Genomic DNA, 26795 nt, shown 5'->3' with positions numbered 1-26795 from the left:
GGAAGGATTGGTCCCTGGAGAAGAACATCATGCTTGGTAAAGTACCAGGTCAGTGGAAAAGAGGAAGACCCTCAACGAGATGGATTGACACAGAGTGGCTGCAACAATGGGCTCAAACCTAGCAGCAATTGTGAGGGCTTCACAGGACCAGGCACTGTTTCATTCTATTGTACACAGGGAACAACTTGAGCTGGAAGCAACTCGACGGCACCTAACAACAACAACAGCAAGCTATACTCTATTCTATGTATTTCGGCCAGGCCTGTTTTTGACAGATAAGATTATGTATAACTCAGGTGAATACATCCTAAGTGTGTATCTTCCTTTTTTTTTTTTTTTTTTTTGGCCCCTGGATGTGAACTATTCATAGCAGGAACCCTACAAATTTCTTTAGAAGATCTGACTAATTGATATTGGCATTATGAGAAATCCTTTTGCCTGAATTCTCTCATTTATTGAAAATTATGTTAAAAAAATCCATAGTATGCACATTCTTTTTTTTTTAATGCGTGGAGACATTATAAGGAATCAGTTTGAATCAAGGGTCAATGTTGTCAAGCTTTCCCTCCCGAAGGCCAAGTTGTTTTAACTGAAAAGAGCGTCATTCCTTCAATCCACACTTCTTACTCCATCAGCCTGCAAACAAAAAGATTCCCTCAGTTTCCTCACCCGAGTAAGTTGGATGTTTCATATTCTTGTACTATATTTAAGCTTCAAAAACTCTGTTTTGGTATCACTAAGGTAAACATACAAACAAGGAAACACAATGCAGATTTGTTTCTGTTTACTTTTTCTTCTTTTCTTCCCTCCTCCTCATTCTCTCTTTCTTTCCCCATCTTTCCTTACAGAATCCCTGGCTGGTGCAAAGTCAATGTGCTTGGCTGCCAGTGGAAAAGTTGGCATTTCAAGTCCACCCAGAGGCACCTTGAAAGAAAGGCGTGGTGATCTACTTCCAAAAAACTCAGCCGTGAAAGACCCTGTAGAGCACAGTGCTGCCCCGACGTACACAAATTTCCCATGAGTCGGAGTTGACTTCAGGGTCACTGACGCTGGTCAGTTTTCTGCCACGTAGATTTGACCTAACAGCTGCAATTGACACAATTGACTATTCTCTTCTCCTTGAAACGCTTTCTTCACTTTATTTCCAAGACATCATACTCACCTGGTTTTTCTCCTTCGTACCTGGCTACTCTTTCTTAGTTTGTTTTGCTTGTTCCTCAGGGCCTCAGAAGTATGTCTTACTTATCTACCCATGCCAAGAAATTGATCTCATATGGCTCCATGGCTGTAAATACCATCTACATTCTGGCGACTCTCCGTTTTATGCCTCACATTCACATAGCCAGCAGCCTCCTCAATTTATCACTTGGATGTCTAATAAGAATTTGAAGTTTAGCGTGTCCAAAATGAGCCCCCCCCCCCCCCGCCACCAGAGCAAACACTACCTTCCTGTTGCTGCTCTCTCCCCAAACACATGGTATGGCAAGTCCATTCTTCTAGCTGCCCCATAGGGTTTCCAAGGCTGTGAATCTTTATGCAAGTAGACTGCCATGTCTTTCTCCCATGGAGCAGCTGGTGGGTTCAAACAATTGACCTTTTGGTTAGCAGCCTAGCACTTTTACCACTGTGCCACCAGGGTCCCCTAGTTGCTTGGGCCAAAAGAGAAATATTTTTGATTTTCAGTATATCAGTCAATCCCATAGGCTCTACTTTCGAATATATCCAAAATCCAAGCACTCCTTATCACTCCCACTGGCACCACCCTAGCCCAAGCTCTTGTGCCCAAATTTTGACGATAGCTTCCATCCTAACTGGTGGTGTAGTGGTTAGAGCCTGGCTGCTAGCCAAAAGGTCAGCAGTTCAATTCCTCTAGCCTCTCCTTGGAAACCCTATGGGGCAGTTCTACTCTGTCCTATAGAGTCGTTATGAGTTGGAATAGACTCGAGGCAACAGATTTGGTTTGGTCTGGTCCTTCCTAGCTGGTCTACCTGCTTTTGACATTGCTCCCTTTCAGTTTATTTTATTACAAAATAACTGTGATCCTATTACAAAAATAGGCCAGATTTTGTCATAGCTTTACCCCCAAGTCTTTTTTTTTTTTTAATTGTGATTTAGGAGAAAGTTTACAGAGCAAATTAGTTTCTCATTAAACAATTAACACACAGGTTGTTTTGTGATACTGGTTGCCAACCTCATGACGTGTCAACACTCTCCCTGAATAAAAGTCTTACCGTTACCTAAAATCGTTCGTGGTTGGTTACCAGCTTCTTCTCTGATCTTGTCTCTACCTGAAACTGCTGTTTCCATAGCCTGTTTTTTCCCAGATAACTTCATGGCTGCCACCTCAACTATTTCAGGTCTTTATTCAGAAGTTAAGACCACTGCAACCCATTCTTTTGGTGCCCTGCCCCTTTCCCCTCAGCTCACAGCAAAGGTTACTTGGGGACAGTTCCATGTGCATTGATGGCTTTATACCTCAAGCCCCCGTGTCTCTCTGTCGAAGGGCATTCATAGCCACTGAGGCCGGAAGTGTCAGGGAGTTGAAGCCCCAGCTTCCTTGTTCCTCTGGAGGAAAATGCCCAGATATGTTCTACAGGCTCTCAAAGGCTCCTCGGCAAGACCGACCACTAATTGCTCATGAGAGTAACTCACTCACTCATATACCGCGTTTTATTTTTTCCTTTCCTTGATTCACCTCCACACTTTCTCATTCTGCTTCATGGAATTGCCTTCCAAATACATTTTTGTTGTTGTTGGTTGCTTCCCAGTCGGCTCTGACTGGTAGCGACCCTGTGTACAACGGGAAGTTACTTCGACCGGTCTTTTGCCATCTTCGCGATTGCTAGTATGCTCAAGTCCGTTGTTGTGGCCGGGGTGGATTAACCAGTAAGCAAGGGACGCGTGGGCTTATGGTAAGAAAGGCATGTGCTGGCTTTATTGTGCTTATTTACTAATCTGTAGGGTACAATTTCACATAGGTTTCACCACATCTATGATTGTGCACTACAGATTAGTAAGGAAACACAAGTAAACCCTTGCGTACTTTGCTCGTTGGGTAATCTGTCCTTGGTTCTGGCCACTATGTATTTTGAATGCCTTCCAATTTAGAAGGCTCATCTTCCAGCACTATTGTTGTTGTTGTCATCTTATGGGGATACCAGGAGGATTGTTTTCTCAGTAAAAACTTCCCTGCCCACTTATGTGAAACGAAAGCTCCGGCCATTCCCTCGATATTTCATATGCTCCTTTCCCATTTTACTCTTTTTAGTACTTGTCACTTTTTAAAGTACTCCACATTTTACTTATCTATGTTGTTTATGGAAACCCTGGTGGCGTAGTGGTTAAGTGCTTCAGCTGCTAACCAAAAGGTCAGCAGTTCGAATCCACCAGATGCTCCTTGGAAACTCTATGGGGCAGTTCTACTCTGTCCTATAGGATCACTATGAGTTGGAATCAACTCGATGGCAATGGGTTTTTATGTAACCTCTGCTTCATTCTCGTCTGGTTATCCAGTCCCTGGAACAGTGCCTTGCTTACAGTAGGTGCTCAATAGATTCTTTGTGACTCCTTCTTCACATGAAGATAGCAAGATTTATTTTCAGACAGGCGTAACCAAACCAACCAAACCCAGTGCCGTGGAGTCGATTCTGACTCATAACAACCCTATAGGATAGAGTAGAACTGCCGCATAGAGTTTCCAAGGAGCGCCTGGCAGATTTGAACTGCCAGCCCTTTGGCTAGCAGCCGTAGCACTTATCCACTACACCAGCAGGGTTTCCTCAGACAGGTATAGCATTATAGAAGAGGCCTCAGAGATGACTGAGTCCTATTCCCTTTGTAGTACATGTATACCCGGAAAGACAGTCCTGATAGGCCATCAACCATTTCTCCTCTTCTTCAGTTATTTTGGAAACCCTGGTTGCGTAGCGGTTAAGTGCTATGGCTGCTAGCCAAAGGGTGGGCAGTTCAAATCTGCCAGGCGCTCCTTGGAAACTCTATGGGGCAGTTCAACTCTGTCCTATAGGCTTGCTATGAGTCGGAATCGACTCCACGGCACTGGGTTTGGTTTGGTTTGGTTTTGGTTCAGTTATTTTAGTGATGGGGGAATTTGCAGTTTCATCACACAGCCCGTTCCTGTGTTTGAGAATTCAGGTCTTTCAATTCAACCAACAATTCTAAGAGGACATTGATTCCTATGTAGACCATATGCCTCAAGGGACCCTGACTCCAGCACCAGCTTCAGGAGCGATGACTCAGGTCACCCTCCTTGCCACTAACTGGTTCAAGAATGGCATGTCAGGAGAAGTTTTCAGGGGGGTTATGGGAAAGGCTTTCCTCGCCCTACTGAGAAATCTGAAACCAACGCAGTCTATAGATACAAATAGGTTTGCACGCAACCTGATAGCTACTGGCAATCAGCCTATGACTCCAAGAGATGCCAGGGCGGATGAAGCTAATGTGGATGAATGAGCAGAAAGATCGAAAGAACCTGAAACTTGGATGACATCAGTGAACTCCTGGCTTTTCCAGTCACTAAGCAGACCCTATCTCTGGACTTAGAGTTATGTTGTTGTTGTGGTTAGGTGCCGTTGAGTCAGTTTCAACTCGTAATGACCCCATGTACAACAGAATGAAACACTGCCAAGTCCTATGCCATCCTCACAATCATTGTTATCTTTGAGCCCATTGTTGCAGCCACTGTGTCAATCTATCTCCTTGAGGGTCTTCCTTAATGACCCTATGCTTTACCAAGCATGATGCCCTTCTCTAGGGACTGGTGCCTCCTGATAACGTGTCCAAAGTACATGAGACAAGTACCACCATCCTTGCTTCCAAGGAGCATTCTGGCTGTTCTTCTTCGAAGACACAGTTGTTCATTCTTCTGGCAGTCCATGGTATATTCAATATCCTTCACCAATAGCATAGTTCAAAGGCATCAATTCTTCTTCGATATTCTTTATTCCTTGTCCACCTTTCACATGCTGTGTCTTAGCCATCTAGTGCTGCTATAACACAAATGCCACAAGGGGATGGCTTTAACAAAGAGAAGTTTGTTCTTTCACAGTTCAGTAGGCTAGAAGTCTGAATTTAGGGTGCCTTCTCCAGGGAAAGGCTTTCTCTCTCTGTTGGCTCTGGAGGAAAGTCTTTTGATGCTTCACTCTTCCTGTGGTCTGGGAGCATCTAGCACAGGAGCCTCAGGGACAAAGGACATGCATGCTCTGCTCCCTGCACTGCTTTCTTGGTGGTATGACGCCCCCTTTTCTCCCTGCTCGCTTCTCTTTTATATCTCAGAAGAGATTGGCTTAAGATGCTATATAATCTTTCTTGTATCTTATTTTGATGTGTAGGATAGTTTGTTTCCTTTGTGGTTACCTTATTATTTACCCCTATTTTTCTAAATTTAAACCTAAATTTTATTTCTTTGTATCTCCTTGTCTTCCTCTCCATATGGAAGATCTATGACTACATTTCTTAGCCCCTCTTTATTTTTTTAATGTTGTCCTCTTTTACATAATAATATTGCTGTTTACCTGTTTTGAGCATTTTTTTTTAATCTGGATTTATTTTTGTGATTTCCCTGTCTGGGTTGACTTCTGATTGCTCTGCCCAGTGTTCTAGTCTTGGGTTGATACCTGATATTATTGATTTTCTGACTAAAGAACTGCCTTTAGTATTTCTTGTAGTTTTGGTTTAGTTTTTATGAATTCCCTAAACTTCTGTTTATCTGGAAATGTCCTAATTTCGCCTTCATATTTGAGAGATAGTTTTGTTGGATATAAGATTCTTGGCTGGCAATTTCTTCAGTTTTTTTATATGAGTCATCCCATTGCCTTCTTGCCTGCACGGTTTCTGCTGAGTAATCCAAGCTTATTCTTATTGGCTCTCCTTTGTAGGTGACTTTTTGTTTATCCCTAGCTGCTCTTAAAATTCTGTCTTTATCTTTGGTTTTGGCAAGCTTGATTATATTATGTCTTGGTGACCTTCTTTGAAAATCTACCTCATGTGGAGTTCGATGAGTATCTTGGATAGATATCTTCTCATCTTTCATGATATCAGGGAAGTTTTCTGCCAACAGATCTTCAACAATCCTCTCTGTATTTTCTGTTGTCACTCCCGCTTCTGGTACTCCAATCACTCGTAGGTTATTACTCTTGATAGAGTCCCACGAGATTCTTAAGGTTTCTTTTTTTTTAATTCTTTTATCTGATTTTTCTTCAAATATATTAGTGCCAAGTGCTTTATCTTCAAGTCCAGAAATTCTGCCTTCCATTTGGTCAATTCTGCTCCTCTGACTTTCTATTGTGTTGTCTACTTCTGTAATTTTATTGTTAATCTTCTGAATTTCTGATTGCTGTCTGTCTATGGATTTTTCCAGTTTATTAAATTTTTCATTATGTTCCTGAATAATCTTTTTTAATTTCTTCAATTGCTTTATCTGTGTGTTCCTTGGCTTGTTATGCTTCTTGCCTCATTTCCTTCCTGATGTCTTGAAGGGTTCTGTGTATTAATCTTTTGTATTCTGCCTCTGGTAATTCCAGGAATGCACTTTCATCTAGAAGATCCCTTGATTCTTTGTTTTCAGTGCTTGTTGAGACGATCATGGTCTGTTTCTTTACATGACTTGATATTGATTTTTGTCTGCAAGCCATCTATAAATTATTGTATTAGTTTATTTTATGTTTGCTTACTGTGTTTAGCTTCTTGCTTTGTTCTGTTCTGATATGCCCAGATGTGTTGCTTGAGCGAGCTAGCATGATTATTTTTGCCTTTGGAGCTCTGACATCCTGTCCCCAAGTGGCTAGAGCTGTTATCGGGTATATCAGTCTAGGAGTCCATTCACTTTTCTTGTATGAATTCAGCTCAGGTGTCCAGGCAGCTCATCACCAAGTGTGTGATACAGACTCTGTCCTACAGTCTTAGAGGGGCAGGGGTGATTGGTGTAGGTACCAGTATCTGGTTGCAGCAGGGGGTCACAAGGCAGGGGGCTGAGAATTGTCCCCCACGTATCTCTGAGGAAAGTGTGTCCCTGTTCCCTAGAGCATATAGGCGGGTGGGTTCTGCAGACAGACCATGGGCCCCCAATGTTTTTGGCTGTAAGGACTGGGAGGTACCAGTTATCTTTGGACCCCTGTCGCAGGTGCCTGTGTAACCTGAGTGGAGCCACCAATCCTTAGGCCCCTGATCTGGGTAGGTGAGGACCCTGTTTAATTGGCAAAGCAATGTCAAACATCAAACACCTGCCTCTCCACTGCACAGCTGAAATGGTTGGAGTCTGCCAACAAGGGCCTATTCTCCTGAAATAGGCCCACAGAGGTCCATGCAGAGGGGAAAGGTACTCAAAGTCCATGGAGAGTTTATGCCTGGACAGGAGCTGCTTCTGTCCGGAACGCCCCTAGTTAGTGGAGCTGGCAAATTATCTCTTCCTCCAATTGCAAATTTATTCCTTCTCCAAGGCCAGGAGGATGGCTCTCTGCACTCAGCAGGGCCTATCTGAGGCCCAGGGAAATCAGCCACTGAAGCCGGCTTGGTGGTGGGGGAGCATGGTAAAATATATGCAAGTACTTATTTGGGGGAGCATGGTAAAATATATGCAAGTACTTAGCTTTTGCCAAAGCACCATTCTTCTCTGGTTCCAGAGGTGTGAATAGGCTGTGTGGCCGGCTGCTTCTCCCTGAGGAAACTGCAGCCAAATGCTAGTACCAGCCCTCCACCGCCACTCCCAGAATGGTGCCTGAGAGCTCCCTGCAATTCAGGTCCAGGAACTCCTCCCCGCTTCTGAACCATCTTTTCCTCCCCCTACCCCTCTGTTCTTTTTCTAAGCTTGCCTTTGATGTTCAGGGTTCCTAACTTGTCATAAATATACTCATTTCCCTTGTTTTTTTTGGTTTTTGTTCTAAGAGGGCTCGCTGGAAGCATCTGTCTATTCTGCCATCTTGGCTTCACCTTCAAGATGCTATCTAATCTTGTAGACCTCATCAATATAACTGCCACTAATCCATCTTATTACATCATAATGATAGGATTTACAATACATGGGGAAATCACATCAGATGATAAAATGGTAGACAATCATACAATATTGGTAATCATGACCTAGCCAAGTTGACAGATATTTTGGGGGGACACAATTCAATCCATCACACATGCATACTAATGGTTGAAGATACCCTGGCTTGGGTCAGGCACACCTTAGTTCTCAAAGTGACATCTGCTTTTGAACACTTTAAAGAGGTCTTTTGCAGCAGATTTTCCCAATGCAATACATCGTTTGATTTCCCGACTGCCACTTCCATGGGTGTTGATTGTGAATACAAGTAAAATGAAATCCTTGACAACTTCAATCTTTTCTCCGTTTATCATGATGTGGCTTATTGGTCCAGTTGTGAGGATTTTGTTTTCTTTATGTTGAGATTCTATGAGCCACTAAACTTCCTTATTAATTAAATTAATTTAATTCATGTTTCCTGCCATCCTAACTGACATACCACACACAATACCCAATAGAAAAAAATATATAGGGACATGTTTATTCCCAAGGAATAAATCAGTAACAATGGACTTCCTGATGATACAGCTGACATGTGTTACAAAATTCAACTTTCCATGCCCATCACCTCAGCTTTCATTACAATTAATCCTGAACTTCATTAGCCCCTCTGGAATTTTTTAAATAAAGGCTAAGTAAGAACATGGAGTACTTTTTTTTTAAATCAGCTAAATTTACTTATATTGGTATCAACTTCCAATCTATTATGCAAAATTTAGAATAGTCTGCTTTTTGATATGTAAACTTAATTTGTCTTCATTACAGAGTACCAATTGTCGCTACATTTTGCATTTCATGGTTTAAATCACCTTACACTTGAAAGCAAATAGTTCCCTATAGCCACAATCTAAGAAGCACGTAGACACAGTCCAAATTACAGCTCAAAACTGAAAAGAATGTATTGAACTACAATGTCCAACAGCTAAGGAGGTAACTGTGACTTAATTTTATTGTCTTTGAACAAAGTTACATTAATCATATGTGTTGCTGTTAGTTGCCATTGAGTTGGCTCCAACTCATGAGGTCCTACGTGTAACAGAGCAAAATATTGCCCAATCCTGTGTTGTCTTCCAGCACAATACTGGACAATTTTCTGTTGTGATCCATAAGGTTTTCATTGGCTAATATTCCGAAGTAGATTACCAGGGCTTCCCTCCTAGTCTGGCTTAGTCTGGAAGCTCCACTGAAGCCGGTCTCCCATGGGTGACCCTGTTGGTATTTAAGATACCAGTGGCATAGCTTCCAGTATCCCAGCCACATGAAAGCCACCACTAAAGTATATATGACAAACTAACTGAAAACAATCCTGGATTATCTTATATCTTAAACAGCACTCTGAATCTTCAATTTTTTTTTTTTTTTTTTTTTATGATATGTGAAGCTACAAATCGGAGCACAGAGGCTGACAATGGAACGGATTGTTTGGAATCTGGAGTCTATTGAACAATTCTGCACTTTCCGTGGCCACAGTTCTTGGTTGCCCTCCAACTGTGAGATACCGTGATTTCCCATACATGAATTGAAACAAACCAACTTGTTCATAAAATGTGGGTTATCTGCACATGTTTTCCAAGCATTGTTGGAAAAAAAAAATAGATTCTTGAATGAATTGACTAGATTTAGAGCAAAATGCTCGGAAGATTTCTTGACTATTTCTTCTGCAAGACAGCTCCCTTAGCTTTTCACAATCTTCTTGGGGGTGAAAAGCCATTACTTTTTAAAGACCATATTAAAGCATGTACTCTATATAAGGATGCCAGTGAAGGGAGGAGAGTGGGTCTCGGGCAGACTTGGGAAAGTTTTACTCATTGAACTATGTAGAACAACCTTGGCAGGAAGGAGCTGGGAAATGGAACTGCCTTTGCAGAACTAAGCTAGCCTACAGGCATTCCTGATCTGAGGAAAACACTTTAATTAATATGTAAAACAGCAGTGGGAAGAAAAGGGAAGGTTAATTCCAAACCACATCACAACCAGTGGGACTCAGGTTATGAAACCTTGGGAAACTTATAGGTGTTTCTGTTTAAAGGCATAGAGGTGCTTTTGTGTGTGAGCAGCTTCTAAGATATCCAAAAGCACTTTTATCCACCCCCCACAGTGGCATTACTTTTTCTGTGCTTAAAAACATTGCCATTGACTGGCAGGCTGTTGTTTTTAATTTGCAACGTGCCCTCCATTTTGTGAAACCACTGGGGGATTCTCAGTGACTAGAAGGCGATTGTTTGGGGCCAGAGTTAAAGGAATTTATGAGAGGGAGAGCTGTTTCCTTTCCTCTCTACTTTCTTGCTCCTTCCTTTGTTCCTGCTGCCTTTTGGAATTTGCGAAACAGCCTGTCTTAGGCTGTTCAGGAAACTGTTCCGTACTTGCCTGAGGTAAGACTGAAGCTCATTTCCTGGGCTGGGGTCTGAAATCCTGGCCTGAGCAGAGTGTATCAAATTCTCACTGTGCCAAGAATCAAAGGCTGGCTAAAACAGTGGGTTCTCTGAGGTAAGACATGTGAAAAAACAGAGATGGCAAGTCTTTGCTTAGACTGAATTGAAGCTACTTCACCCAGTGCATGAACAATTAACACAATTAAAGGACATGTGCAGCTTCCCAAAGATACGCCAACATGAGAATGTGTATGTGCGCCCGTGGTCACGGCATGTACAGGGGTGTGTGTGTGTGTTTCCTGACTCTCTCCTCGGAGTCTCACAGATTGCTCCAAAGCAACATGTCTGCAAACTGCTTAGGAGGAGTCAGAAGTTTGGAAATAATGCTGTATTCTTCACATTCCTTATTATTCAATAAAACTCAAAGTCATAGCCATCTGACCCCCAGGTATCTTCAAAATAGGATAACTAAACTTTCTTGCCACCAATCATCTGTCAGTTTGTTGTACTGTGGTGGCCTGTGTGTTGCTGTGATGATAGAAGTTATGCCACTGGTATTTCAATAACAGCAGGGTCACACATCGTGGACAGGGTTCAGTGCAGCTTTGAGACTAAGACAGAATAAAATGAAGGACCTGGCAATCAACTTGTAAAAAAATTGGTGGCCAGTGAAAATCTTATGAATAGCAACAGAACATTGCCTGATATAGTGCCAGAAGATGAACCCCTCAGGGTGGAAGGCACTCAAAATACGACTGGGAAAGAGCCACCTTCTCAAAGTAGAGTCGACCTTAATGACATGGGTGGAGTCAAGTTTTCAGGACTTACATTTGCTGATGTGCTACAACTCAAAATGAGAAGAAACAGCAACAAACATTCATTAATATGTTTGAATCTAGGAATCAAATCACGAAGTATGAATCTAGAAAAAGCTGTCAAAAATGAAATGGAATCCATAAAGATTGATATCCTAGGCATTAGTGACCTGAAATGGACTGTTGTTAGTCATTTCAAATCAGAAAAGTGTATGGTCTACTATGCTGAGAATAAGAAATTGAAGAGGAATGGAGTCGCAGTCATTGTCAAAAAGAACATTTCAAAACCTATCCTGAGGTACTGCGCTATCAGTGATATCCATAGGTCTACAAGGAAGTGATATCCATGGTCTACAAGGAAGTGATATCCATAGGTCTACAAGGAAGTCCAGTTAATATGACTATTATTCAAATTTTCACACTAAACACTAAGCCAAAGATGAAGAAATTAAAGATTTTTACCAACTTCTGCAGTCTGAAATTGATCGAACGTACAATCAGGATGCGTTGATAACTACTGGTGTTTGGAATTTGAAAGTTGGAAACAAAGAAGAAGGCTCAGTATTTGGAAAATATGGCATTAGTGATAGAAGCCATGCCGGAGATCGCATGATAGAATTTTGAAAGACCTACGACTTCTTCACTGCAAATAGCTTTTTTCAACAATCCAAGTGGCAACTATACTCTTGGACCTTGTCAGATAGAATACACAAGATCAAGTCTAGTACGTGTTTGGAAAGAGACAATGGAGAAGCTCAATATCATCAGTTATAACAAGGCCAGGGTCCAACTGTGGAACAGACCATCGATTACTCCTATGCAAGTTCAAGTTGAAGCTGAAGAAAATTAAAAGAAGTCAAGAGCCAAAATACGACCTTGAGTATATCCCACCTGAATTTGGAGACCATCTCAAGAATAGATTTGATACATTGAACACTAATGACTGAAGACCAGATGATGACATCAAGGACATCATATATAAGAAAGCAAAAGGTTATTAAAAAGACAGGAAAGAAAGAAAAGTAGATGTCGGAAGAGACTCTGAAACTTGTTCTTGAATGTACAAGCTAAAGAAATGATGAAGTAAAAGAGCTGAACAGAAGATTTCAAAGGACGGCTCAAGAAGACAAAATAAAGTATTATATAATGAAATGTACGGAGACTTGGAGATAGAAAACCAAAAGGGAAGAACATGCTCGGCACTTCTCAAGATGAAAGAAATGAAGAAAAAATTCAAGCTCCAAGTTGCAACATTAAGGATTCTATGGGCAAAAAATACCAATTGACATGATTCAACAAATGGATGCAATGCTGGAGGTGCTCACTCATCTATGCCAAGAAATTTGGAAGACAGCTACCTGGCCAACCGACTGGAAGAGATTCATATTTGCGCCCATTCCAAAGAAAGGTGATCCAACAGAATGAGGAAGTTAGTGAACAATATCATTAATATCACGCCCAAGTAAATTTTTGCTGCTGTACATGGACAGGAAACTGTCAGAAATTCAAGCTGGAGTCAGATGACAAGACGGAAGGAGTGATATCATTGCCAGTGCCAGATGGATCTTGGCTGAAAGCAGAGAATACCAGAAAGATGTTTACCTGTGTTTTATTGACTATACAAAGACATTCAACTGTGTGAATCATTACAAATTATGAATAACATTGTGAAGAATGAGAGTTCCAGAACACTTAATTGTGCTCATGTAGAACTTGTACACAGACCAAAAGGCAGTCATTTGAACAGAACAAGGGCCTATTGCGTGGTTTCAAATCAGGAAAAGTGTGCATGGGGTTGAATCCTTTCATCATACTTATGCAATCTATGCTGAGCAAATAATCCGAGAAGCTGGGCTATATGAAGAAGAACATAGCATCAGGATTAGCAGAAGACTCCTTAACAACCTGTGGTATGCATGTGACACAACCTTCCTTACTGAAAGTGAAGAGGACTTGAAGCTCTTATGATGAAGATCAAAGACCACAGCCTTCAGTATGGATTACGCCTCAACATAAAGAAAACAAAAATCCTCACAACTGGACCGATAAGCAACATCATGATAAATGGAGAAAAGATTGAAGTTGTCAAGGATTTCATTTTACTTGGATCCACAATCAACATCCATGGAAGCAGCAGGCAAGAAATCCAAAGATGCATTACACTGGGCAAATCTGCTGCAAAAGACTTCTTCAAAGCATTCAAAAGGAAAGATGTCACTTTGAGGACTACAGTGCACCTGACCCAAGCCACGGTAATTTCAATTGCCTTATATGCATGAGAAAGCTGGACAATGAATAAGGAATATGGAAGAAGAATTGATGCCATTGAGATATGGTGTTGACAAAGGATATTGAATATACAGTGGACTGCCAGAAGAATGAACAAATCTGTCTTGGAAGAAGTACATCCAGAGTGCTCCTTGGAAGCAAAGATGGAGAGACTTTGTCTCAGGTACTTTGGACATGTTACAAAGAAGACCAGTCCCTGGAGAAGGACATCATGCTTTGTAAAGTAGAGGGTCAGTGAAAAAAAGGAAGACCCTCAACGAGATGGATTGACATGGTGGCTGCAGCAATGAGTTCAAACATAGCAACGATTGTGAGGATGGTGCAGGACAGCACCTAAGAAAAACAACAACAGACTTCCTTGCGTGAGAGACTCCTTTGAGAATCTACTAAAACTCTCCTCAGGAAGAAAAGGATATCTGCACATATATGCAAAATTTGCATATATAGTCAGGGTTTTCACACAACCCCCTCAAGCCCAGTTAAGATTTCCATTCTAGAATTGGTCCCTGTGTTCCATTTCCACTGCCACTGCCTCTTGCCTGGAGACTGACTATAACCTCCTGGCTGGTCCCCCAGCCTCTAGCACTGATTCCCTTTCCAACCATCCAGGCTGACCAAACTTGTCTTTCTTCATCCCTCATTGGGAGTCCCCCAGTGGCCTTTAGAATAAAGTCCAAACACCTTAGGTTGTCACTTAAGGTTGTGCGAGTTCATCTGTTGCTCTAGGAATTGTAGTTGTTGTTGTTACATGCCGTCCGTTCTGACTCATATGACCCGATGTTACAGAGTAGAACCAGGGTTTCAAAAAAGTTCTGGTTCAAACCCCTGCTGAAAATTTGCATTTTCACCCCAGATACACTGACTGAATCAGAATCTACATTTTAACAAGATCCTATTTGATTCTTAAGTATTACTTCTTGGGAACTTGTTAGAAATGCAAATTCTAAGCTGGAAACTTGTTACAAATGCAAATTCTCAGTGGGGGTTTGAACTGGACCCTGTCTGAAACCCTGAGCAGAACCGCCCCGTAGGGCTTTCTTGGCTGTAATCTTTATGGAAGCAGATCACCAGGTCTTTCTCCTGTGGAGCCTCTGGGTAGACAACCCACCAGCTTTTTGGTATGCAGCCAGCGCTTCACCGTTTTCATCACCGGGGCTCCTTGCTCTAGGCATACCCCTTGGATTTTCCTGAACAAGACTTACTCATTTTGTCTTCCTGCTTCTCTCAACACATGCTGTTGAGTCTCCTTATAAGCCCTTTCCCCTTCTCCAACTGGATAAATCTTATCTGTCCCTCAAGTTTCAGGTCACAGTCGCTTCCTCTGGGAAACATTACCTGCACCTCTAGTTGGATTTTATGCCTCCCGGGTATACACTTATTGTACGCTGTGTATACCTCCTTTAGAATACTCGGCACACTTCATTACTGTTGACTGAATTGATTATCTCTTTCACTTGACTGTGAGCTTCTTCATTTGGAGCCTGTCTTTATCTCTGTATCTCCCAGTACAGTGGCAGCCTCATGACTTCTACATAGGAGGAGATTAGAACCCTAACCTGTTGGAAGGTGGTGATCCAGATAGGGCACTTGTTATGAAACTGTTTCATAGCATGGACAATGTTCTAATTTATATTCAATATATATTAAGGGTGACTTGAGGCATTGCCGGAGATTATACAGGTTGGGAGCCAAAGACCCACCATGCTACCTCGTTGGGAGTTGCTACTGTCCCTGTGCATAGCCAGGACATGTAGCAGGTGCCCAGTAAATATTCGAATAGATGAATGACTGGGGAGATGTAGACAGAGGTATGGGTGAAAAGAGCAAAGAACCCAGGAGTTGGAAATTAGGGATTCCAGACCACTTCTGCACTTCTGCTTTCAAGCCTATGATATTTCTCTATCTCTCTCTCTCACATACACCTGCACCCATGAACCTCCCCACTGCCTCTTTTTCAAAGGTGTTGCTTTGTAGATTATCTCATATCTCCTACTTTTCCGTTTCTTTGGACTCAATCCTATCACTTGGGTTATAAACATGTAGCAATCCCCTCACTTCTAAAATAAGCCTCCCTCCCAGCTCTACTATATTTAATCATCCCCCCCTTCTCTACTCTTTATCTCCAAGGTGTCCATCCTACAAGGACAACTGCTTGTATCATCTATTGATTCCCTTTCCAACTGTAGTTTGACTCCTCTGTCCACCAGTCTGTTGTAAAAGCTCGCTGGCCTTCTTAATTGCCAGATCCAAAGGGCTCTTCTGTGGCCACAGCCTGGCACCTGAGAAGTGTTTAAATCACTGACCATATTCTGCTTCTTTTGAAATGCTTTACAAAGTTATCTTCCATGTAAGTACTCTCCCCTCTTTCCTTTTTAACTCCCTGATCTTTCACGTTGTCTTTCCTGGCCATTCCTTCTCAACTTAGCCAATGTAAGTATACACAAACATTTTATTTTCAACAGCTTTCTCTTCTTTGTAAGAGTTTTATGTTGTTTTAAATGGTTTGTGCTTGACTACTAACTTAAAGGTTGACAGTTTGAACCCACCCAGCAGCGCCATGCAAGAAAGCCTTGGAGATCTGCTTTTGTAAAGATTACAGCCAAGAAAACTCCATGTTGTTTTTGTTAGGTGCCATCGAGTTGGTTCTGACTCATAGTGACCCTATAGGACAGAGTGGACCTCCTCCATAGGTTTTCCAAGGAGCAGCTGGTGGATTTGAACTACAAAGCTCTTGGTTACCAGCTGACCTCTTAACCACTGTGACACCAGGGATCCAAGAAGTAGTTGTATTCTGACACACATGGGGTTGCCATGAGTTGAAATTGACTCAATGGCAACAGGTTTGGTTTTTGGTTTTTATCCAATGGCCAGATCTAGCCCTGTTCACTTCTCAGTGCCCCATACTCTTATTGCTAACTTCTATTTAACTCCCATGTATAAATAGAAGGAGATGTCCAGCTGAGCATGCATCAGACTCATCTTGATTGCTAGTCCCACCACCAGAATTTCTAATTCAGTGGCTTTGGGGGTGGGCTGCTGTTCTGGGGACCACACTCCAAGAACTACTGACCCAGAGCTTCAGGCACAGCTAGACTCACAGACTTAAGCAATATTACCAAGAGTCTCTCAGTTTCTCTGTCCATGTCTCCACTCTGTTTTCCTCTGTGTCGATTTGGTGTTCATTCTGAGCGCCCCCCATGCTTATGTTCTCTTTACAGTTAGTAATTTTCAGAGATTTTTCCAAGGTATATACAACTTTAACCCCAAAACTGACTCTGGCTCTACCTGGATCCCATGCTCTCGCCTGAGCCAGTCACTAGGGTATCTGTGGGATGTCCAGGCTCGCCAGCCTGTGTCACGTGTGAGCCCAGGGTGGGCAGGTATGCTTCTGGACTAAATCCTATGTCCCATCTCACATTCAAAATCCCATCCAAAGGAAGGAATGAATGTAAGGCAGGTAAAAAGTCATCTTTCTCCCTTGGAGCAGCTGGTGGGCTTGAAATGCTGACTGAGTGCTTTAACCACTGTGCCACCAGGACTCCTTATGATGTCTTAGGCAATATCTTTTTTCTCATCGAATCCTCACAAAACCAATGAGTTAGGTAATCAATTTTACGGATGAGGAAACTAAGGCTTAGCGAGACCAATGGCTTCTCCAAGCTCGCACAGCAATCCACGGTGTGGTAGAGCCAGAGTTCCAGCTCAGCTCGGGCTGGTGCCAGAGTCTGTGAATGCAGACCTTATGTTGAACGTGCACTGTTCTTTCAGGTCTCCTCAGACCTGGATGGGATTTCTCCCCTCAAGAACTGGGCACCGTTAAGTTGTTGATGTTGTTGTTGTTGTTTTAAATTGGATTACATATAAATTCTCTCTCCCTCCAATACTCAGTGAGCTTTTTGGCAGTCAAAGAAGATCCCTTGCTTAATTGTTGCCATGAGTGATTTTTCTCAAATCACTGCTCTCGGCCTGGGGCCATCACACCGATTTACCACTCTTAAGAGATGCCTTTGTTAGTGGAAAGGCAACCTCAGGTAATCCACTGATTGACCCACCTCTGATTTTAAGCACCAAATTAATTCCAGAGGTTATGTAAGGAAAGGTTGACCCTTGTGTTTTTGTTTAGAGTGGCAAGAGAGTGGCTTGGTGGGGGATGAGCAGAGCTCTGCCTTTGTCCCAGTCCTCATCCTGTGGAAGCAGGAGAAGCATGTGGGTTGGACCAGTGCTTCCTAACCACTGGACACTCCTGCCCCAATGTCGCTGGCAAAGAGGAGACATAGAATACCCTGAAGACTAAAATACTAGGCGTAGAATCATGAGGGGTCCTGCCACAAACTGTCAGGAAACCATCAGCATCATTTGCTTTCTTGAGAGATATATTTAATTACTTGATTTACATTTCAGTGGTTTCTAAAAGTTAAAAATGATTACAGTTTTGGGGACCTTAAGTGGTTTTATAGGAGCCCTGGTGGCGCAAGGGTTAAGCACTTGACTGTTAACTGAAAGGTCAGCAGTTCCAACTCACCAGTGGCTTCTTGGGAGAAAAGAGCTAGAGATTTGTGCCCATAAAGATCACAGCCTAGGAAACAGTACGGGGCGGTTCCACGCTGTTTTATAGGGTTGCTGTGAGTCGGAATCGACTGGGCAGCACACAACAACAACAGCACATGGTTTTCTACCCTCCCTGCAATTCGTCTATTGGCAGGTATATTGCTCTGACCCAAGTGTTCATCTAATGAAATAAAACACTTGAGAATAAAAATGATAATAAATATATAATCATATTTCTATTGGGGTCCAAATAATGCTCCTTAAAGTGTTGAGACTAATTGAAAAGCATGCCCAATTAGTGGTGAAAAAAATCATAAATCCTTAGGTACACGAAACTGCAGTGGAGACAACGTCTTATCTATCGGAGGAGATTTAAAACAGCCCCACTTTAAATTAGTGCCGTATCTTCGAGGCTTGTGAAAGCCAGGGCTCGACTTTGTCCTGAAAAGGGTTCATTGAATAATGGTCACATCTGATAAGATATCATTACAAAGGTTTTATTAGATTCCCCCAGGGGGAGGGCAAAGCATGAGTTATACTGGTAAGGCAAACCATTTTACCTGGTCACCTTTCTAACTTACTTGATTTTTCCTTTTTTGGCGGGGGGCGCGGGTGGTGGGGGAACTATTACCTGAGGAGGGAAAAGCCTATCACCATGTGACTGGATGTTGAATTTAAGGAAGCCTGGAGGTGAAAATAGGAAACAGTGTGATTGAATTTTGCCTATTAATGAAAGTTCGTATAAATCAAAGCTCACATATTCTACTTTATATGAATAAAATATGATACCTGCAGGCAGGAGGGTGTTATATATTTTACTATCTTCATTAATCTGAAAGTTTGCTGTTCAAGGCCAAGGCTACAGATCACTTCAGAAAAGAGATATTTCCTTTGTATTACTATTTTCTCTGGCCAAGAAAATGTTCTTACTTTGGTGAGACAAATCTCTTTTTCTCGATAAACAGCTGACTTCAAACTCAGTGGTTGAAAATCCTACGGAACACAGTTCTACTCTGACCCACATGGGGTCGTCACAAGTTAGAATGACTAGATGGCAACTGGCTTGGCTCTTGGTTTTCTCACTTCTTAAAAGACTTACTAAATTAGGTATATTCAGGCTCAGGGGTTGGCTAAGTGTTTGAATCATCCTTGGAAGGTGATCACTGTTTGATATCTCTAGTTCATAGTCACGTATTTTCCTCAGTCAGAGTCAGATCAAATATCTTATCACTGTAAAGACTATTGTGGAGCCCTGGTGGCACAGTGGTTAAGGGATTGCCTGCTACCCAAAAGGTCAACAGTTTGAATCCACCAGCCGCTCCTTGGAAACTCTGGGGAGCAGTTCTACTCTGTCCTATAGGGTCGCTATGAGCGGAATTGACTTGACTGCAGTGGGTTCAATGGGTTTAAAGGCTATTGTGGAGCCAATGTAGTAGCTGACTGGATCTACAAACACAGTGGCTGAAGTGGTTTGCCATATTCAAAATACATGGCTTTATGAATGAAGGAAACATTGGCGCTCAAGCCGATGTCTTTCGTGAGGCAGGTATCATAAACTCTGGAAAATTTGATCTATTAAATATTTTGGTATGGTTTAATCAAGCAGCGGTTGTGACCTAGATTGACAGTTATTCAGGATATGCAATAAGGCGATTTTTCTTTTGTTGTTGTTGTTAGGTGCTGTTGAGTGGGTTCCCACTCATAGTGACCCTGTGTAAAATAGAAACACTGCTCAGTCCTGCACCATCCTCTCAGTCATTATTATGCTTGAGCCCATTGTTGCAGCCACTATGTCAATCCATCTTGTTGAGGGTCTTCCTCTTTTTTGATGACTCTCTACCAAGCATGATGTCCTGCTCCAGGGACTGGTCCCTTCTGGTAACATGTCTGAAGTATGTGAAATGAAGTTTCCTCATCCTTGCTTCTAATGAGCATTCTGGCTGTACTTCTTCCAGGACAGATCTGTTCTTCTGGAAGTCCATGGTATATTCAATATTCTTCACCAACACCGTAATTCAATTTATTTGAGACTATCTTATCAACCAGGCAGGAGATCTTGTGGCACCGTGGTTAAAGTGGTTGGCTGCTAACCAAAAGGTTGGTGGTTCGAATCCATCAGCTGCTCCTAGGGAGAAAGATGTGGCAGTCTGCTTCTGTAAAGTATTACAGCCATGGGAACTCTCTGAGTCAGGTCTACTCTGTCCTATAGGGTCACTCTGAGTCAGAATCCACTTGATGGCAGTGGGTTTTGGGGATCAATCAGGCAGAATCATCTGTGTGGCCATCTGCTCAGTTTTGCAACCCTCAGCTGTTCTCGGAGCTGAAAAAAATTCTACTGTGGGGGGAAAAAATCAATATACTTCTGTCATATAGACATAGATTTAATGTGCCACAGAAATAGATGGTATAGAAATACCTGAATTGATAACATCGGTTATATCTCCGTTTGGCTGAGAAGATCTAAAGGTAAACAAAACAGGGCTGGATTTAGGGTCAGTCAGGTTATTAAGCTTGTATTTTCTTTTTTAAATGACTAATTCAATAATTTTAGAAAGTAAAAATAATAACACCGTAGCATTTTTATGCTGAAAAAAGATTACAGGCATCTTGCATGTAGGTACCATCTTGTTGAGACTATTTTGCTGGTGTTTTTAAAACTGTAGTTTCATTTGTAGTTTAAAAAATAAAAGTTTCAAATTTGGCTGTGTTTGAAGTTCAGCAAATTAGTGCAGTTTGTTCTGGTTTTTATTTGAGATTCTGTTTGGTACAAGTCCCTGGAGTTGATTCTGTGTTTGTGAACAGGGCCCACTTTCATCTGACCACGTCAATAACAGGAAAAGCTAGGTTGGCAGCACGCCCCCATAATTGCCCCCAGAGCATTTTTGTTCATATCGACTTCAGCATACAAGACTCGCATTGGTACCTTCAGGAGAAAGATGGGTGCCTCTATCCTGCATTTTCAGGTGTGAGCTAATGAAAGACAGCTAGGGTGTCAGTTAGTGGATAAATATAGAAATCCAGACGTCTGAATTCTGCTCCCATCACTAGCACACCTGCTGATTCAATCTAGGTCAAGATACACACATATTAAGGCTTCCATTTGCCACTACAAAGTGTGGAAGCTCAATAGCTGAGTGGGAGCTTTCTAAAGGAGCGGGGAGTGGATTAGCACCAACCAGTGCCTCTCGTGGGCCAGGCAAGGCATTAACTTGTGCAGCTGTTACAAATGCTCTGAGGTTGTTTTGTCCCCATTTTTACTTTTGAGGCAAGACTTGGAGAAGACTCGCATTTGAAAGTTCTATGGCAGTCAGTGGCAGGGTTAATTCAAATATTTTTGGCTCCCAAGCTGGTCTGCTTTCTCCATTGCAGCGTCCATAAATATACAAGTAGTTGGTAGCATATAGATTGTAAACATCAGTTATTTTTACAGCTGAAGCATCTGGGAAAGCAATGCTATTGTAACTAGAAAAATCTCGTATAAATACAGATACGTCAGAGTGGTAACGTCACACAACAGCAGCACCTTTTACCTGAATATAGCCATTTTTTTTACAGGCCAAGCAGTGCTTTCTTCAAACATAATCATGATGTCTAGTAAACTTGGTATTTCTTGGAAACAGTTTCCCTCGTCCTTGCTACAAGAATGGCCTTATCTAGATAAAATACAGCCTCTGTCTTGTTTTCCTGTCCCCCAGAAGTAGGCCAGCTTGTGGAGTTGGTGGAAGCCATACAGTCACTGTTGTTTCATTAAGCCCCCTTGGCCGTGTGCCCATGGAGGTGGACAAAACCCATTACTGCTTATTCAATAAGGTAAACCTCGGAGTTCAATTAGTGACTCCGTGACAATCTAAAATTTATATAAATTCCCAAGTTTACTGGATCAGTAAAAACCAAGCAGGCAACTGGAATATGCTCCTGTTGTAGAAAATGAATAAAATAAACAAATGAAGTCTTTACAGCAGCTGTAATTGTTAATTTTTAGTCTGCAGTAAAACTCTTAGAATGCTGCTTTAGGGCTTTATTTGTTTTGTTTTTGTTTGCTTTTTAGTTTAGGGATGATGTTTCCTATTTTATCTTCATTTGCTGTACTTGGTAGTTTATACTCCTAGAAATCCCCATAGTTTTACCCCATTTTCATGTCACATGCGTCACCCTTAGCTATGTCTTAATAGATCACTGCAGTGACCCCTGAAGTGAACAAAATGGCCCCTTTGAACTGTGGAATAGGTGAACAGCCTTTTGAAATAAATACGCACTGTGGTGCAATGCAGCCAGAAAAATCGAATGAACCGACAGCCAAATTAAAAGTGATTGGTTCAATTGAGGTACACCTGCCAAATCAAAGCTGCCAGGGCAGGAAAATTCTTATGCATTTTCCTAAGTGACTGTTACATAAAATATTGAGGCTGTGTGCAACTGTAAGTAGCCACTGCTCTGGTATTTAAAGATCCTTGTTCTTTTTTTATTTTTCCCCCTGGAATGGAGACTCAGGAGACCAGGGTTTACATATTAAATATGAGAAACCAAATCAAATAGTGGCTTATTCTTTAAAGTAAACAGAGCAGAGGCTAGCTATGGCAGATGCAACCAAGACTTGGCTCTAAGCAGACAAAGAGGAAATGATGAAAACAAAAAATGTCTTCCACTGAAATAATGATCTTTAATTACTGGTCCAGGGACTGCATTTGATGGTTTTCATTTCCACAAAATTTTAAGGGTAAGTGAGGCTGACAAATACTAATCAATACGCTGAAAAAGTTGGTTCACAGGGACTTTTGTTTTGTGTGTGTGTGTGTGTGTGTTTGGTCTCAAAGTCCCTCTCTCCTCACTTTGCCAATTTAGACCCTACTTCTTCAAAAGAGCACTCGTGGTGCAGTGGTTAAGAGCTCAGCTGCTAACCGAAAGGTCGGTAGTTGGAATCCACCAGCCGTTCCTTGGAAACCCTAGGGGGCAGTTCTACTGTGTCCTATTGGGTAGCTATAAGTGGGAATTGACTTGAAGGCAATGAGTTTTTTTTTTTTTGGTTTCTCCTTCAAAGCCCTGCTGAAATCCTTCCTCCTCAAGGAGCCCTCCCTGAACACCCCAGGCCTTTCTACCCTCCTCTCCTCTGTCTAGAAGTCCCCGGCTGGTGCGAACGATAGAGTGCTGACTACTAACTGAATGGTAGCTGGTTTGAACACACCCAGAAATGCCCCTGAAGAAAGGCCTGGCACACCCCATGGAGCAATTCTACTCTACAAGTGGGGATGTCATGCGTTGGAAACCACTCAATGGCAACTGTTTTCTTTCTTTCTTTCTCCTCTGTATTTCTGAAATCTACAAAATCATCCTACCAACCCGACACACCTTGTCACTTGGTTTTACTGCTTCCCTTTAGCTGATAACTGAAGGGAGCAAAGATTGGCTTCATTCAGGACTCATAGTTGAAAAACTAAATAACAAAAACGTAGAACGTCTGTGATTGATTCTATTCAGTTTTGTTTTATCTTCTCTGTCGTACCATCTTCACAGAAGGGCTTTCAAGGGCGGGGTTATTTTAAAGCTGTTCTCAGCACAAGGCTGAATAAATAGCAAATGATTGATTGATTGATGCATGGGGAAACTTGTCCAAGCAATTGCATTACTGTTCTAAAAGTTTGTTCAGATATTTGGAACAAGATCACAGGCTATCTCCAACAGGTAGTAAAATTCAACCCTTAGCCAACTAGCCGAAGGTGAACAAGGCTGACTGTAAAATTGCTCAAGTCATTCCTGACGTCAGTTGGCAGAAAAGTTGAGCTCTGTCTATCATGGTTTGACTTTGAGTTTCGCGTGCTCAGATGACAAAGCTGATCTTTCAGGGCTGTGAGATTTTCTTTTGTTTGCTTGTTTGTTTTTTGGCTTTTCAAGTTTGTACTCTGATTGGAGTCAACCTTTGTTCTAATCCGTTCTGAGCCCAAGAGAACAGTTCAACAAAGTGGCCAAGGGCTGGAATGGGAGCTTGATGTTTTCTGGTGGAATCATGGGGACCTTTGTAGTTACGGGACTAGCCTCTTATCAGAGGTCATTAAACAGAATACCGCCAAGGAATTAAAGGCCTTCGTTAATGCCGGTGTTGCCAATGCACCCATTTACCCTAAATAAAAACAAATTTGTACTTTGGACTCCGTCAACATTTCATGTAAATATTACTCAACGTACTAGTTTTTCCTCTTCTGCAGAAGCAGCAGTTCCTTCTACTATTTTTTATGAAGTTCCACTGAGAACTTTTAGACTTTTAATTCCTGCTGTGTATGAGAGACCAGCTATGAATTCCAAGTAAAAAGCTAAACTTTAATGTAAATATAAGGAACCCCGGTGGCACAGTGGTTAAGAGCTTGGGTGCTAACTCACCCTCTGAGGGAGAAAAATGTGGCAGTCTGCTTCCATAAAGATTACAGACTTGGAAACCCTATGGAACAGTTCTACTCTGTCCTGCAGGGTCACTATGAGTCAGAATTGACTCAATGGCAATGGGTTTTTAATGTAAATGTAGGACATAGTGTCTAGATTAGCACTGTGATAACATATCTCCATTTAAATGCCAACCGTGGTATGCAAGGATGGTTCAATGTTACAAAAACAATTAATGTAATCCACCATATAAATAAAACAAAAGACAAGAACCACATGATTTTATCAATTGATGCAGAAAAGGCGTTTGACAAAGTCCAACACCCATTCATGATAAAAGCTCCCAGCAAAATAAATGCCAACTGTGTAAGGATGATACCAAGGTAGTAAGGACTGGATTTGGTATGAATCGTTATTACTGGTGTGTTTATGTGCATGTGGTATACGTGATATGTGGTATAAATGGGATACATTTATATGATATGTATATATTATATAGGTACCTATACATACTCCTGCGCATGTTGTTGTTGTGTGTCCTTGAGTTGATTCTGACTCATAGCGACCCTATATCACAGAGTAGAACTGCTCCACAGGGTTTCCTATGCTGTAATCTTTGTGGGAGCAGGTCGCCAGGTCTTTTCTCCCTCAGAGCAGCTGGTGGGTTTGAATCAAAGACTTACCAGTTATCAACCGAGCACTTAATCACTGTGCCACCAAGGCTCCGTTTGTGTATATATATGTGTGTGTCATCAAAACCAAACGCATTGCTGATGAGTAGGACCGCTTCATAGGGTTTCCAAGGAGCAAATAGTGAATTCCAACAATTCAGACTTTTTGGTTAACAGCAGAGCTCTTAGCCACTACACCACGAGGGCTCTCTCTCTATGTATATGTAAATAGAGAGATATACATATTTCAGTCCTTTTGGATATGGTTTCTATTTCTTTACAAAATGCATGTTTTTCATCCCAAGGAAACATTTGTCTCACAAATGTGCACTCAAAATATTCAGGTTGTTGATTTAAAAATAAGTATCCCTGAGAAATGCTTGATATTTGTTTAGTTTCAAAGTGTGGTTTGATTCCTTCCCTTGCTCTAAAGGACTATACTTAAAGGAAGTTCATCCTTTTGCCCTTTCTTATAATTCACCAGCAATCATGGATCTAGTCCCAGGAATAATCGAGGCTGTTTTACCGAATCAGTAGAATCAATTTGCTTTTTTTTTTTTTCTTCCCTGGGCTTCTTTATTTTCTCATTTTCCTAAGTTCTTCTGTTTTAGGATACCTTTTTCAATAATCATTCAGAGTCCCTATATAACTTATCTGAGTTTGCTATCAACCGGAAGAATGTCCAAGTACTCCTTTGAGAAAAAGTAGCATAGTTCACAGGCTACTTGACTTATAACCAGTGTGCACTTTGGAATAGACGTTTTGAGTTAGAATTTTTTTGTGTGTTTGTACCATTTATTTTTTTAAAAACCCATTGCTGTCGAGTTGATTCCAACTCATATCGACCCTATAGGACAGAATAGAACTGTCCCATAGGGTTTCCAAGGAGCAGCTGGTGGATTCGAAATGCCAGCCTTTCAGTTTGCAGCCGACCTCATTAACCACTGTGCCACCAGGGCTTCTATTATGTAAAAGGACATTCTTATTTCTCATTTTTAAGTTATAATTCAATCATTTAGTAAACTAATAGGCTTGTATTGAGTACCGTTATGGGCTTCTTAGGAAAATGAGTTTGGCCTTTGAAATAAGCAGATTTCTCTTGCATTAAAAACAAACAAAACAAGACCAAAAATGAAGTTGAATTCAAGTGCTATCAAATATCCATTGTGTCCCGACTCCCACAGGAGCTTCTGTTTCCCCCACGCTATCAATTTGGTTACAGTTAAGCCTAGTTAAAAACAGGACCGTTGCCTTTGGATCACCTCTTGGGATGCCTTGCTCCCAAGGTGACTCTGAGGAGACAGAGAAGATGACCCTGGGGCCATTTTCTACTAGATTCCGTCTATGTGCTCAAGGACCACCTTTGGAACAGTTTTGGTGAAGCGTGTCCAAGTGACATTCACCAGGATTCCCCTTGTGCTGATTCCTAGACTGACTAGGGTCATCCTTACTGGTCTAGATATTTGGAACCTCACATAATTTCAGGAAGGAAAAAAGGAACAAGAACAACAAAAACTTGATATTTTGTGTCTGTATCGTGTGTCAGCACTGGGTTAGGGCTTTGTATACACTATTTCACTGAGACTTCATGCCAGCTCTGAAACAAAGGCGTTTGTATCTCCCTAGTGACTCACAAACACATTTAGCTCCAGGGAGGTCAACTAGCCCTGTCACACTGAAA

General features: G+C 41.8%; 1 long non-coding RNA gene across 5 annotated transcripts in view; it reads left to right on the top strand.

Moving 5' to 3' along the window:
• Window positions 1-26795, top strand: part of LOC126066456 (uncharacterized) — a 61504-nt gene that overhangs the window by 17962 nt on the left and 16747 nt on the right. For 4 of the 5 annotated variants that reach the window (XR_007515093.1, XR_007515089.1, XR_007515091.1 and 1 more), the window contains exon 4: window positions 9429-9594. This is a non-coding gene — a long non-coding RNA (uncharacterized LOC126066456). The remainder of the gene's footprint in view (window positions 1-9428; window positions 9595-26795) is intronic. The other variant, XR_007515092.1, reaches the window with a different exon arrangement.

The sequence above is a fragment of the Elephas maximus genome, chromosome 23 (genome assembly GCF_024166365.1).
Source record: "Elephas maximus indicus isolate mEleMax1 chromosome 23, mEleMax1 primary haplotype, whole genome shotgun sequence".
NCBI classification, from domain to species: domain Eukaryota; kingdom Metazoa; phylum Chordata; class Mammalia; order Proboscidea; family Elephantidae; genus Elephas; species Elephas maximus.
The sequence above is the reverse complement of the archived record's forward strand: the minus strand, read 5'-3'. Positions and strand labels throughout refer to the sequence as shown.